The sequence below is a fragment of the Equus przewalskii genome, chromosome 27 (assembly GCF_037783145.1).
Source record: "Equus przewalskii isolate Varuska chromosome 27, EquPr2, whole genome shotgun sequence".
NCBI classification, from domain to species: Eukaryota; Metazoa; Chordata; class Mammalia; order Perissodactyla; family Equidae; genus Equus; species Equus przewalskii.
In genome coordinates this window covers 35,508,242-35,523,683 of record NC_091857.1, presented here as the reverse complement: position 1 = coordinate 35,523,683, position 15,442 = coordinate 35,508,242, and the positions used below count along the sequence as shown (strand labels likewise).

The 15,442-nt window shown below is 42.6% G+C and overlaps 1 protein-coding gene across 2 annotated transcripts in view; it reads right to left on the bottom strand.

Annotated features, from left to right (window-relative positions):
- IGSF5 (immunoglobulin superfamily member 5) overlaps window positions 1–15,442 on the bottom strand; it is a 119,109-nt gene that overhangs the window by 95,132 nt on the left and 8,535 nt on the right. The window lies entirely within an intron of this gene.

The following is a 15,442-nucleotide window of genomic DNA, read 5'->3' as shown; positions in this document are numbered from 1 at the left end:
GATGTCAAAAGGTCGCCTATTGGACATCTGCACGGGCCCAGTTGATGGGTTGGTGGTCTCAACCAGCCTGAAGTGGACAAGGGGTTCTAATTCCTGAAAAACAGCTCACACACCCATTGCCATAGTGACCCAGGCTCCAGGGAGATGTCATCTATAGGAACCTAGTGGGAGTCAGAAAGCATATTGCCCAAACAGCACAGTTCACAATGGGTGGGTTAAACAGCTAAAAGCTGTAATCAGTAATTGCAGAAAGGAAAAAAACCGTTAGTTCCTCGCTACTGAATCATCAATGGCTAACTCTCTGACGGTTTCAAGATAGTCTATATTCAGACTCTACCCCTGCCACCTACTGGCTGGCTGCCCTCAGCTAGGGTTAAACCTCTCAGTTCTCATCTTCCAAGTGAAGGGACACTAGTTAGCGCCCTGTCCACAGGTTGCAAGAGGATGCCCTGAGGATTACACATGTAAAGACGAGGGGAGTGGGTCCCGGGACAGCACAGCCTGATCTGCCCAGAGTCTGTCTTCAGAGGAAGCTGAGGACAGAGAAAGGAAATCCTCTGGTCTACTGTTCCCACGGTGGACAGGTGCCTCAAATGGTGTTCTGTGGTTATTTCTTTAATTTAGAACAAACTCATTTCTCAAGGTGCAGACAAAATGCTTGCAAAGCGCTGGCCTTGGGCTGCATGTTAAATATGCCCAAATCAAGCCCAGCGGCTGACCAGTACAAAATGCATAATAGATAGATGAGAGCTAGAGAGATAAATCAATAGATCACTTGGTAGAAGATAGATGACAGATAGAAAGGTAGAGAAAAAGAAAGAAGGAAGAAGGAAGGAAAACAAGCCAAACGCAAACCTTGTGTAATCAACACCACTTCTGCTAGTTTTAACTCCCCATTTATCCAAGACTTCGTTCATGCCTGTCCCCTGAAAATTATAAAATCATTTTACCTCCTATGAGGCCCCCATTTTACTATGATCATTTACATTAGGTGAGTCATTTTTGTGGGTCAAAATGAACAATATAGTGCTAGCTAATATTTATCTGCTGGTTTACACAATTATTTCACACACGTTACCTCATTTCCTCTGCCCAGTGCTTTCTGAGTAGGACCACTCTGGTTGCAGACCTTGAGTAATCCCTTCCTCTTGAGTGTGGGCTGAACCTACAGATTTGCTCCTAATGCACAGAATACAGCAAAAGTGAGGAGAGGTTACAAAAGCCTGAGGCATCAGTCTTGCTTGGACTCCCTGGCTCTCCTCTCCCGCCTGCTCTGAGAAAGCCTGCTGCTGGGTTGTGAGCTGTCCTGTGGGGAGGCCCACATGGCAAAGAACTGAGGACATCCTCTGGCTGACAGCCCTTGAGGAATTTGTGATGGTCAGTTTTATGTGTCAACTTGGCCAGGCTACAGTACCCACTTATTCAATGAAACACTAAGCTAGGTGTTGCTGGGAAGGTGTTTTGTAGATGTGATTAACACCTACCATCAATCGATTTTATGCAAAGAAAATTATCCTGGATAATCTGAGTGGGTCTGAGTCAATCAGTTGGAAGCCCTTCAAAACAGAGCTGAGGTTTCCCTGAGGAAGAAGAAATTCTGCCTGTGGACTGCAGCATCAGCTCCTGCCCGAAAGATCCAGGCTGCCTTCCTGGAAGCCTGCCCTGTGGCTTGGGACTTACCCACCAGCTGCCACAATTATATAGATACAGATAGAGATAGAGATAGATAATATAGATATAGATATGGATATAGATATCTATAGATAATATAGATATAGATATGAATATAGATATTGATAGATAATATAGATATAGATATGGATAGAGATATAGATATGGATAGAGATAGATAATACAGATATAGATATGGATATAGATATCAATAGATAATATAGATATAGATATGAATATAGATAGAGATACATAGATCCCACTGGTTCTACTTCCCCTGATGGAGCCCTCACTGATACTGAACTAATCCTACCAACAGCCACTGAGTGAGCTTGGAAGTGGATCCACCACCAACCAAGCCTTCAGATGAGATACCAGCCACCACCTGATGCAGCCTTACAAGAGACCTCAAGCCAGAGACACTCAGCTAAACTGTACCTGGATTCTTAGGGAAACTGCGAGATGATAAATGTTGTTAGTTTAAGCTGTTGTGGTGGTAATTTGTTACACAGCAATGGCTAACCAATGCAGCCATCACTTAAGGTTGTGCAGGAGGTGCCTTTCCCAAGGGCACCCAGCAAAGAGGCCAGGAGGAAGGAGCACTTTTCCATTTTATGCAAAGGTGGTCTTACAGGATGGCAGTGGCCCTGAGTCAAAGATAAGGAAAGGGTAATGATCTTTATTTCACTAATGAAAAAATAAATCTTATAGAGACCCAGCCTCAGAGAGGTTAAGATCTTGCCCAAAGTCCAGAGCTAGGACTAGAAGCAAGAGTCAGGTTGCAGCCTAGATTTTTCTAGTAAGCCATTTGCCACCTAGATTCCTTGGTCTATGTCCCTACTCTGTCCTTTCGCCCTCTGTGGTCCCTACTGCGCTGTCCTTTCAACAGCTTCCTTGCCTTCTGACACAACAGCATGAGCCTCATCCTGTCCATTTTCTGCTTCAGACCACGAATCAGTCTTTTTCTCCAAGGAACTCTGATTCCTTTCACGGTGGAATTCTATTAGAAGCCACAATCTGGGAGTCATTACTTCTTAGCCTTTTTGATGGACAGAGCTAGGAAATATATTTTAAGAGAAAAAAATCCTAAGACTATTCTGATATTTCCCATTCAAATTTAATAGCAGAGGGCTTTTATTTAGCTTCTTTGACTTAATGCTTGTATCTCTTTTATATGAGAAGCCTTGGTCTCTAATAACAGTGCAATATTTATCTATTTATTTTACAATAATGAACATATAATAGTTCATAATAACACTATTAATATTACTACTAACAGTAAGAGTACCAGACGGAGTTTAAGATTTATTTGCTCTTCTTTTGATCCCTAAAACATCTTTTCTAAGGAATGTACAGTCAAAATGTTGTGTTTTAAAGTCACATCAAGGAAGTCTATTTTCTGTGTGGTTCTGCTACAACTTAATAGCACAGGGCCAATTGTTTCCAGTTTTCAAGAATTGCTTTTTAATCTTACTTTGATTTAATTTGTTAAACTACGTAAAACATTTGCATGGTTCCAAAATAAAACTGTATACTAAAAATATTCATGGAAGTCTTCCCTCCACACCATCTCCTACATTCTTGTCTTCCATTTCCTTTGGGTAACCATTCCTATTAGTTTTGTGTATCCTTCTAGTCTTTCTTGCTGAAAATATAGGCAGACAAGGAGCAGCACACCATAAACATTGTTCTGCATCTGGTGCTTTTCACCTAATAACACATCCTGGAGACCAACCCATATCTGTATAGAGAAAACTTCTCAATTCCTTTTCACTTCTTCGGAGTGACCCGTTGTGTGGATGTACCATGTTTCATTCAAGGGAGCCTTTTTGACGGACATCCAGATTGTTTCCAGTCTTCTGTACTTCACATGGATTTTTGTCCTCACTTCCTTGCCTTTGGTGCACTCCATTACTCCTTCATTTGGGTTTTCTCTCCTCCCATGCTCCTGAAAGGGCTCTTACCAAGTTCCCCATGATGCCTCTGTTGCTTGATCCAGTGGACCAGTCTCAGGTCCTCTTTTCCATGACCTTTGGCCATGTTTACTCTGCTGGTCATATTCTGGCTCCTTCTTGCTCTCGCTCCCTGGCCTTGATGACGTAGGACTCTGGTCTCCTCCTATCCCTCTGGGTTCTCCTTCTCACTTGCTTTTCCTTCTTGTTCTGCCTGTTCTTCTGGATTCCTAACTGCACCCTCTTCTTATCTATCTACTGTTCTTGGCGATTTTCATTCGTTCTTATTGCTTCTATTATGATCTAGAATCCTAAGTTTAGGTCTCCAGCCCAGATCTTTCTCCTGGGCTCTCAGACCTATATAATCAACTACCTCCCAGACATCTCCACTTGGATGGCCCCATCGGTTATAAACTCTCTGTGTCCAAACCTACACTCAATATTTTCCCTCCAAAACCCCAGTCTTCTTTCTGTGTTTTCTACCCCAGAAAGTGGAACAGTATCTACCAGGTTACCAAGCCTGAAACCCTTGGTGTCATCCTATGCTGCTCTTTCTCTCATTCCTCATATGTAATTAAGCACCAAGTTTGGTACATCTCTCTCCTTAAATATCTCCATGCAATTATCCCCATGGCTTTGGTCATTTCCTCTTGCATAGATTATGACCATGGATCTCCTTGCTTCCAGTTTTACCTGCTTTAACCTAACCCGTATAGAAAAGCCAGAGGAAGATTTTATTTGCTTATATCTTTTTTTTTTTTTTTAAAGACTGGTATCTGGGCTAACAACTGTTGCCAATCTTCTTTTTTTTTTCTTTAAGGATTGGCACCTGGGCTAACAACTGTTGCCAATCTTTTTTTTTTTTCTGCTTTATCTCCCCAAACCCACCCTGTACACAGTTGTATATCTTAGTTGCAGGTCCTTCTAGTTGTGGGATGTAGGACGCCGTCTCAACGTGGCCTGACGAGCGGTGCAGTGTCCGCGCCCAGGATCCGAATCCTGGGCCGCCGCAGCTGGGCGTGCGAACTTAACCAGTCGGCCACGGAGCCGGCCCCTGCTTATATCTTTTTTAAAGTTAACACCTGTGTACACACTACTCAGAGTTCACATATTTGCCTTAGACCTTTAACTAAAGAGCCTTTTCCTCTCTTCCTTGCCCTGCCCCTTGTGTCTCATATCCTTTCCTCTCTATCCAGAGGTAACTTCTATTTTTCAAAACTTTCTTGGGCATTCTTGGCCCTTTAATCTTCCATATGATTTTTGAGATCAGTTTGTCAAGTTCTATAAAAACCCCTGTTGGGATTTTTGTTGGAATTACATTGAATGCATAGATAAATTTTGGGAGAAGTGACATCCTACAATATTGGGTTTTTTCAAACATGAATATCATGTGTCTCTCCATTTATTTAATTCTTATTTTTTTCTTCAATTAAGACGTGTAATTTTCTTCCTAAAGTTCTTATATGTTTTTGTTAAATTATTCTTAAATAGCTTAGAGTTTTGTTGCTATTGCTAAGGGAAATTTTTTAATTATTATCTTCTAAAAACTTTTTATTTTGAAATAATTATACACTCACAAGAAGTTGCAAAAATAACACAGAGAGGTATTATTACTTTTTAAGTGGCTGTTGTTGGTATGTTATTGACTTATGTGTCTTGATCTTATATCCAGCAACCTTGATGAGCTGTTTATGGTTTTATTAGTGTTTCTAAGTATTACTTTCAAATATTCAATCATACTATATGCAAATAATAAACATTTTATTTTTTCTATTCCAGTCCTTATATCTCTTTTCCACTTGTTTCATGGTGCTTTCTAGATCCTCCAGTATAATGCTAAATAGAAACAGTGAAAGCAAGCCTCCTTGTCTTGTTTCTTACTTTAAAGCAGAGTTTCTCAATCTCAGCACTATTGACTCTATATAGAAGGTTTAGCAGCATCCCTGGCCTCTATCCCCTAGATGCTAGATGCCATAGCACAGGGTCCTCACCTCTGCCTCCCCACCCCTGCAAGATATTTCTTGTGACAGCAAGAAATATCTCCAGGCATTGCCCAATGTCCCCTGGAGAGCGATATTGTCTCTGTTCCAGTTCAGAAACACTGCTTTAAAAGGTAGTGCTTCTAACATTTCATTATGAAGTTTGATTTTTGCTGTAAATTTTCCATAGATATCAATTAGGGTTTATGGTTACAAACAACAAAATCTGACTGAGGCTAACCTTATCACAACAGCAACAAAAGAGAGATATCAGGTTTCTAACAGAATCAATGAGAAGGCTGAAAAAGCAGGTTGAGAGAATGGGCATGAACCAAAGGAGACTATGTGGGAACCCAGGGTCCAGGGAAAGTTCTAAGAACAGCCTGGTGAGGGTGTTGGCTAGTTCCTCTGCCCCTGCTGCTGGAGAGAGCCCCAGACCAGGCCTGCTTCACTGTGAGACCCTTCCCCATCAGGGTCACTAGCAGTGCATCAACTGGCTAGGCTTAAGGCACAGAGTGGCTGGGAGGGGTGGGGAGAACAGAGGTAGGATCTGCCTTTTGGGTCTTCTAGAGTGGGGGATGGGACTAGACACTCACTGAGACTCAAAGAAAGATGGATTTCCCAAAGGTAGGAAGAAGACGCAGATGCTGGGCAGCCTAAAAATATGCACAATTATTGAGATATAAAAGATAATCAGTACGCATTATAATTGCCTTTATCAGCTTAAGGAAATACCTTTCAAATCCTACTTTGCTTGTTTGCTTTTTTTCATCATGAAGGGTGTGATGGTCAGTTTGATCTATCAAGTTGGCTAGGCTTGAGTCCCCAGTTGTCCAATCCAACGCTAACTGACGTCTGGCTGTGGAGATATTTTGTAGATGTGGTTAGCATCTACAGTCAGTTGACCTTAAGGAAAGCAGATGACCCTCCATAGTGTGGGCCAGGCCTCATCCAATCAGTTGAAGGTCTTAAAGCAAAACTGAGGCTTTCCAAGGAAGAGGAAATGCTTCCTGCTGCCAGCTCCTGCCTGAGAGTTTCCAATCTGCCAACCTGCCTACAGATTTCAGACTTGCCAGTCCCACAGTCAGGTAAGCCAGCTGCTTGAAATAAATCTGTGTGCGTGTGTTTTCTGTTGATAGACAGTCATGCACTGCATAACGAAGTTTCAGTCAACAACAGACCACATATATGATGATGGTCCCATAAGATTAATACCATGTAGCCTAGGTGTGTAGTAGGCTATGCCATCTAGATTTGTGTAAGTACACTCTTCGCACAAGGACAAAATCGCCTAACAATGCATTTTTCAGAATATAACCCTATCATTAAGCAACACAACTGTGTAGTTTGAGTAGAAATACATACTGGTTCTATTTCTGTGGAGAACCCTGACTGATACAAAAGGTGTCTAATATTATTAAATGTTTTAGCTGCATTTAATGACAGAATCTTTTTTTCTCCTTTGGGGCAGAGATAGCTAGTCTTTCCCTATTATCTGTTCTCTTTTTCTTCCATAATAATAAACTTTCAGGGGACATATGGCCACTCAATACTTTCCTAAAATCCTTTGCACTGGATATGGTCATGTGACTAAGTTCTGGCCAAAGAGCTGTGATTTGAAGAAATGTCTGCAGTTTCCGTGTCTTGCCCTTCAAGGTGCAGCTGGAAATAGGGGGTCATGCTCTTGGCTTGACCATTTCCTCCTTCTTGCTAGCTGGAATATATCATGAATGTAGAAGCTGGAGCAGCCATCTGGACCACAAGATGGAAGCCATGCGTTGAAGGGGGCAAGGTAATGATTGAGTCTAAGTCAATGTTGATCAAGAGTCACCATACCAGCTTTGGACTATGTGCCCAGAGTCTTGTGTGAGACACAAAATTCTTCTCTGATTAACGTGGCTATTATTTTAGATCTCCCTGTTCCAAGAGTCAAACTTACATCTAAATACAACTTGTTGATGTAAATTACACAACAGATTTTCTAACGTTAAACAACCCATATTTTTCAATGTACCGAAACATTCATTTCAGTAGTTGGTTACTTATGATTTTTACATCTATTTTCACAGGTGAGATTGGTCTGTAATTTTCCTTTCTTTTACTGTGCCTGTCCAAGTTTTAGTACTGAGGTCTCACTAGCCTCATACTGTTCTCTGGAAAATGATCTTCCTCCTTCTACTTTCTGGAATAAGATGTACACAATAGGAGTTATTGAATCTTGGAAGATAAAATATTTCTCATAATTGCTTGAGCTGGTGGCCCTTTATTGACCACTGACCCAATTTTTACAACTGAGTGATACATTTATGTATGGATGTAGTTCTATTTCTTCTTGGGCCAATTTTGGTAATCGTTTTCCTAGAAAATTGTCTCAGTTCTTAGATGTTTTCAAGTATTTTGGCTCACACTTTCTCTTACAATTTTATATTTTCTACTCATCTATAATTGAACTTCCTCTCTAAAATTCCTAATATTGTCTGTTGCTTCTCTCTTTTTTCTTAATCATTCATACCAAAACTATAGCTCTTTTTAAAAGTACTTTCAAAGAACAATTTTTGGGGGTTTTTATTCTCTAAGTGTTTCATATTTATCTGTTTAATTTCAATTTTGTTGATTTCCGCTTTTATCGTTGCTATTTTCTTACCATAACTTCTTTTTTGCAATTATTCTATTGCCACTTTTGTATTAAGCACTTGGATCATGTTCAATCCCTCTTTTTAAATATATGCTTCTACGTTTACAATTTTCCTTCTCAGTACCATTTTAACTTCATCCAGGAGTCTCCTAGCCCCTATGGCCCCTTTGTGAAAACTTTTTAAAGGTGCTGTCTCTGGTGGACTTAGCTTTCTGGATGTACAGCTTGGCAAGCAGCTGGTGCTAGAATAGAAAAGCTTCCCCTTCCTCTGGGCAGAGGCCACTCAGCACCATGGGGCATACTTGGTGACTGAATTTTCGTGTCCCATCCCCTGCTCAGGTACCCTTGTGCTTTCAATAACCTGCACAACTGCATATTTTTGCCCCAGTCATATCCCCAAAACTATAATAGGCACATAAATTTGTATTCAATCCTACATATTTGTGACATCCATTTTGGCCTCTTTGACACATGAATTCTTTAAAGATAGGTTTTTCAGTTTCCATACACATGATAGTGAGGAAGGAAGAGTGGTTTTTTGGTTTTGCTTTTTGGGGTTGTTTGGGGGGAGGGCATTTATTTCTTTTTATATGCCACTGTGGTCAGAAAATGTGGTTCATCTGATAATCACTCTTTTGGTATTTGTTGATTCATGTCATGGGCTAAGCTGCGTCAGTGTTTATCAATGTTCCTTCTGTGCTAAAAGAAGAAAAAGAGACAGAGAGAGAGAGAGACTTAATTTTCTTTTTGTGTAGGGATTTGCAGATGTCAATTAGCATGAGTTATTAATTGTGTTAACTTTTCTGGCTTTAATTTTCTTTTTCCTGAAGTCCATCTCATAGCGATTTTTTTTCTTTAGATGTATTAGTAGTAAAATCTCCATTTTTGACAGAAAATGCCTTTATTTCACCTTTATATGTTCAAAAACGTCTTTATTCTACTTCTACACTTAATGGATAGCTTAGCTAAGTAAAAAAGTCTAGGTTGGAAACCATAATCCCTGAGAGAAAACTTCCTTCCTAGATACTGATACTGATGTTGAGAAATCCAAAGCAATTCTAAAACCTGTTATTTCTTCTCTGCAAAGCTTTTAGGATCTACTCTTTGGCACAGGTGTTTCAAAATGCCCCATTGGTTGGTGCGGCTCTATTGTCATCCAGTGTGCTTAGCACTTGATGGACCCATAAAATTTGGGAATTTATGTCCTTCAATTCTTGGGAATGTTCTTGAAGAATTTCTTCACTGGTATCTCCCCTTCCATTTCCCCCATTTTCATTTGTTTCTGGACCTTCTAGTTTAGGATGTGAACTGTCTTCTAATTTTATGATCTTTTCTTTCCTATTCCATCTTTATCCTTTTGCTCCGCTGACTAGGAGATCTCCTCAAATTTATCTTCTGACTCCCATTGAGAGTTTTCCTCTTCTGTTCTCATATTGTTAATTTCCAAGAGGTCTGTTTGGTTCTCTAACTGTTTATTTTTCAATAATCTCCTTCTTTTGTTTCTTCTTCTATCTCTGAGAACATTAACAATCGTTTTTGAACATCGACTCTCCTCCATTCTCTCTCAGTTCTCCTGAAGTTCCTGCTAGATATATTTGGGCTGCTAAAAGAGATCTTCATCTTCCTCAGATGAAGTCCAATTTTTTCTAACTTGGTTTGAATATTAGTTTCTTATTGCTGTGTAACAAATCACCAATACTATTTGTCCCATGATTCTGCAGGCTGAAAGACTGAATGTGCTGCTAAGGCCCTCACACAGTCACAAAGTGTCAGCCGAGCTGGGCCGTTATCTGAAAGCTTTGGGGAAGAACTCACTTCCGAGTTCATGCAGGTTGTTGGCAGACTTGGTTCCTTGAAGCTGTAGGATTGAAGCCCCACTTCCATGCTGGCTGTCTGCTAGAGACGCACACATTTCCTGACACACAGCCCCCTCCTTCTTTCAGCCAGCAACATGTTGCATCATTCTTAACCCTGGCATCACTCTAACTTCTTCCTTCCACCAGCCAGAAAAAACTCTCTGCTTTTACAGGGCTCCTGGGATTAGGCTGGACTCACCCAGATAAACTCCCTGTTCGTTAACTCAAAGACAACGGATAAGTAACCTAATTACATCTACAAAATCCGTTTTGCCATGAAATGTAACATAAAGAGGGCCGTGAAGTCTCCTCATATTCACCATCCTGGGGATCAGGGCAGGAAATCTTGGGGGACCGTTTTAGAATTCTGGCTTACCACATCTCGTAAAGCCATTCATCATCTGACTCCAAATTATCTGGTCTTGCCTTGGTCAGCAACAGCTGCCATAATAAATACAATAGACTGGGTGGTTTAAATGACAAAAATCTATTTCTCACAGCTCTGGAGGCTGGAAGTCCAAGATCAAGGTGCTGGCCAATTCAATTCCTGATGAGACCTCTCTTCCTCGTTTTGAGACGGACGCCTTCTTGGCTTTCTTGCTGTGTCTTTACATGGCAGAGAGAGAGCCTCTATCTTGTATCTCTTCTCATAAGGGCATTAGTTCCATTCATGAGGGCGCCACTCTCACGACCTTACAACCTCTCAAAAGGCTCCGCCTCCTAATGCCATCACATTGGGGATGAGGGCTTCAATATGCTAATTTGGGAGAGACACAAACCTTCCATCCATTGCAAGTCTTATCCCTTTGGACTCTGCTGTATTGACCAATGTTTCCTTCCCCAACTCATCATGCTTCTGCTCACATCCAGCCTCTCCACACACTACTTTCTCTCCCTGCAGCCCTCTTGCTCTTCCCATGTGGATAGGTCTTACACAGGGTTCAGGTAGATTAGATTTCACTTTCTCTGGAGAGCTCTCCTGGTCCCTGAAGAATATGTTAGGTATCTCTTTTGCATGCACTCATTGCACCCAGCATGAAATTTATCCAAGCCCTTTTCACCCTGCACTGTGAGTGCCTGCCTACAAACCATTTTCTTTAATAGAAAATAAGTTCCAGAGGGCAGGAACTCTGGCACACAATAAGCATTCAACAAAAACTTGATGAATGAATATTAGCAATCATCAGTCAGTAAACTGTTGGAAATCTAAGCATACAATTACACCTTGCCTCCTTAGAAGATGTGTACCTTCAGTTCTAATTTGAATTCCAGGCTTTACTGCAGTGAAGTTGGAGTTAGGACTCCAGGGTCAACTTCCAGCTGTATGACTTTGCTATGCACTGAACGTTCATGTCCCCCTCCCCCCAATTTCTTCTGTTGAAGCCTCTAATTCTCAATGTGACGGTATTAAGAGGTGAGCCCTTTGGGAGATAATTAGGTTTAGACGAGGTCATGAGTATGGAGCCCTCATGAAGGGACTAGTGCCCTTATAAGAAGAGAGACCACAGAGATGGGCTCTCTCTCTACCAGGTAAAGGCATAACCAGGAACCAGGTCTCACCAGGAACCAAATCTGCTGGCACCTTGATCTTGGACCCAGCCTCCAGATCTGTGAGAAATAAATTTGTGTCATTTATGCCATCCAGTCTATGATTTTTGTTGTTGTTGTTACATCAGCCTAAGCTGACTGAGACAGGCTTAGGCAAATTATTTAAACTTTCTGAGCCTCTGGGAAGGATGGTTTTAAATTTGGGGGTTTTGCTTACATATTGTTGAATCGGCAAATAATAAAGCTTTTTTTTTTTTACGTATCGTAAGTGCTATGATTTAATGTAGCGTTCAAAATCCAAATTCAGCTAAAATTATAGAGAAATGAGTAAAAAGGCTTTGTTTCTGGTGTCTTTTGTTGGCAAGTCAGATCTAACTCAGTTTCTTCATCTCCAAAATAAGAAAGTTGGACCTGCTGACGTCCAAGGTCCCTCTCTTGTCTGACATTCTTGGCTTCTTCCCTGAGATGAGCAAACATTACTGAAAGCATTGCTGCCAAGGCACTAATAAAATATTATCTTAATTTAGGTGCAGCCAGATCCTCATCACCAAACAGGAATCTAATTGTTGAGTGCCAATTTCCATCTCTACTGACAAAGGACATTATCCCCAAAGACTTCAGGGCCATAAGCCTTTTCAGACAATGAGAGAATAAGCAGAGGCATCTGTCATCAAAACGTTGGGAGTGGCCTTTTTCATACAACATTCCTGGTTGCAGGTGACTGGTGAGAAGAATGTTTTGTCATGGATCATAGACATTGGCCTTAACGTCTGAACGTACAAACTGGAATCACCTAGAATTCTGAAGATAGTCATAGGCATGGTTTTCCCACCTAAGTGATTCTCTTCTTACCTACCTTAGAGTTCTCTTCACAGGATAGTACACCTGAATACGGATTTCATCACAAGGGTAGGATGTTCCTTTGCTCAGTCACTCCTCTACGCGTAGAGAGAAAATCTTCAGGCCAATGAGAAGGGACTTGTTGATGTCACTGCTGATTTCTCCTTTGGCTTCCTAATAATCTAATGCAGGTCCCTTTGTCTGTTGTAAAGTGGGGATAATTCTAGTAGATATCCAAATGGAAATTAAAGGAAATAATGTACATAAATCAATTACTAACACACAGTAAATGAGTATTATTAGCTGACCATCTAAGCTATTTGGGATTAGTGGACTCACGAGCAGTAAAAGTAGACAGCTACTTGAGAAGTATGTTTTAAGAGGTATGCACAAGAGAGAATCTTCTCCCAAAGACATACACACACTGCTGTCTTTCGTTTTACCAGTACAGCTTTATTCCTTTTTATTTCAGAGCTTTGCCTAACAGTCTCTGTGGTTGGCCTCTATGACTTGGTCTAGGTAGCATTCTTTCCTTAGGACAAAGTATCCCCCTCTCTAATCCATGTGGTTCTGATGAGAGTGTATCAGTCTCCCTCTTTAACCCCTCAAGGCCACAGAGCCACAAGAATGGGCCATGACTCAGGCATGGCCAAGCTCAGCTCCTCCATCGGCAACATGAACTGATGTAAGGCATGAGCCTGTGACAGAAGCAGACCAATCAGAGAGCTTCATAGGGACTGAACCATAGAAGCTGGTACAGAGGCCCTCTTCTTTCACAGCCCCAGGGCCCACGGCCTCCATCACTGAGAGAGGACTTGATTCAGTAGGACACAATGAGATTATCTGCAAACAAAAGCAGGGGTGAGACTGACTGCCAGGGAGTCCTGGGGCCCTCTCCATTTATAACCCAGCTCACCCTTTGATCCTGTGGGGTCCCTGGGAGCCTGGCCAGCCAGGTGAGCCAACCAATTGTCCCTTCAGTTAAGGCTAATTGAGGTCAGTTTCTTTTACTTACCATTAAAAACACACTAACTCAAGCGATTTTTTTCAAATTTGCATTTATATGAAGATCTACGTTACATCTTTATTAACTAGTAATATCTGAATAGAGATTGCCATATCCAGGGTGGGTAAATGCAAAGTGGTAAGACAAGAGACATTTTTAATGGCCTTGTCAGAAAAACTGAAAATCTGATGACACTATGTCAGTCCCCCAAAATTCCAGGGGCCCAAATCAGATAGACCATATTCCCACAAGGTCTTTGATGATCCTTTCCTTCCCATCTGGTCTCATGAAAGAGGGGTGGGTGGTCTCAACTTGTCTTTGAGACAGCCATGTGCCCTCAGGCTGAGGCAGGGAGAGGAATTCAAGCCGACTTGCTAAGTGCGTGTCACATCACCCAGGGGAGCACATTCGGAACCCAGGGCTCCACATTCACTCTAAGTCACTGGCTGCAGGAGGTTGGTGCCTCACACCCTCTCCTGATTGGAGCCTCCACCCAGTGGTCCCACTACCTTTTAGTCTTGACCATTACAATCACCGGCCCACCCTCCTGCTCATAACATCAGGCACGCTTCGGCTCAATTCCCGCAAATCACAGGCTCATTCATTTGGTTCGGAAAAATGTATTCCTGTGTGGGAGGCACTGCTTAAAACACCAAGTCTGTGGAGGAGAGAGGCAGTAGACGTAAACGTATAAGATGGGATCTAGAGGAGATGAGTGATATAAGGAAAAACAGAGGAGGAAAGTGGAGGGGACTATTCGGAGCTGGACCGCATCCCCCCAAATTCCTATGTGATGTCCTCAGAATGTGACTGTGTTTCGAGACAGAGTCTTTAAGGCAAAACGAGGTCATGTGGGTGGGCCTTAATCCAATATGACTGATATGACTGGTGTCCTCATGAGAAGAGATCAGGATACAGACACACACAGAGGAGCGACCATGCAAGGATACAGGGAGAAGACAGCTATCTACACGCCAAGGAGAGAAACCTCAGAAGGAACCAACCCTGTCGACACCTTGATCTTGAACCTCCAGCCTCCAGAACTGAGAGCAAATAAATGTCTGTTATTTAAGTCCCTCGGGCTGTGGCATTTTGTTACAGCAGCCTGGACAGACTAATGCACATGGACACAGGTCATTTGACTTAGAGCAAGTGTCAGCGGAGAGGAAGAGAAGAGGTCTGAGGTCCAAACCTCAGAGCGCTCCAAAATGCTGGTTGGGAAATCTGGGAAGAGGAGGTGGAACCAGCAAAGGAAACCAGGAGTGGGGAGAGAGGAAACACAGCCATGTGGGGTGTCCTGGAAGCCAGGGGAGGGGAGCCTGAGGGAGGAGACTGGGTTCAGCAGTGTCAGATGGCACTAAGGGCTCCAGCAAGACATGACTGCCAGCCTGATGGAGAGCACGCGTGCCTCCACCAGAACTACTCCAGTGCAGTGGTGAGGTGAGGAGACAGTGGGAGCGGAGGATGGGCGGCAGCAGGAAGACGGTTCTTTAGAGAGGTTTTAGGATTAAGGAAAAAAAGAGAAAGGGGGCAGTGCTGGAAAAGGAGGGAGGTCTAGAAAGTTGTCTCTGCGTGGGAAGTGACAGCAGGTTTGTGTGCTGTGGGAATGTTCTAGAAGGGAGGGAGCGACTGGAGCTGCAGATGAGGGGGAGAGGGAATGGTGGAGTGGTGTCTGGGAGGGGAAGCAGGAATGGCACGTGGGGCAGGACAGGCCTTTGAGGGGACCACAGACAGCCCCACACTGTCACTGGAGGGCAGGGAAAGCCCGGCTGGAGGATAGAAAAGAGCTGGTCAAGCATCCTTTGAAGATGCTCCCTTCTCTGCCCATCTCCAGGCATCCCACACTCCCCAACACACAGCCCTGCCCCCCCCACCGGGTCCCCTCCAACTTCAGTTTTGTTTCTGGGACAGGCTAGGGATGCAGCCTGCAAAGAGCATGGGCGGACAAGGATGTC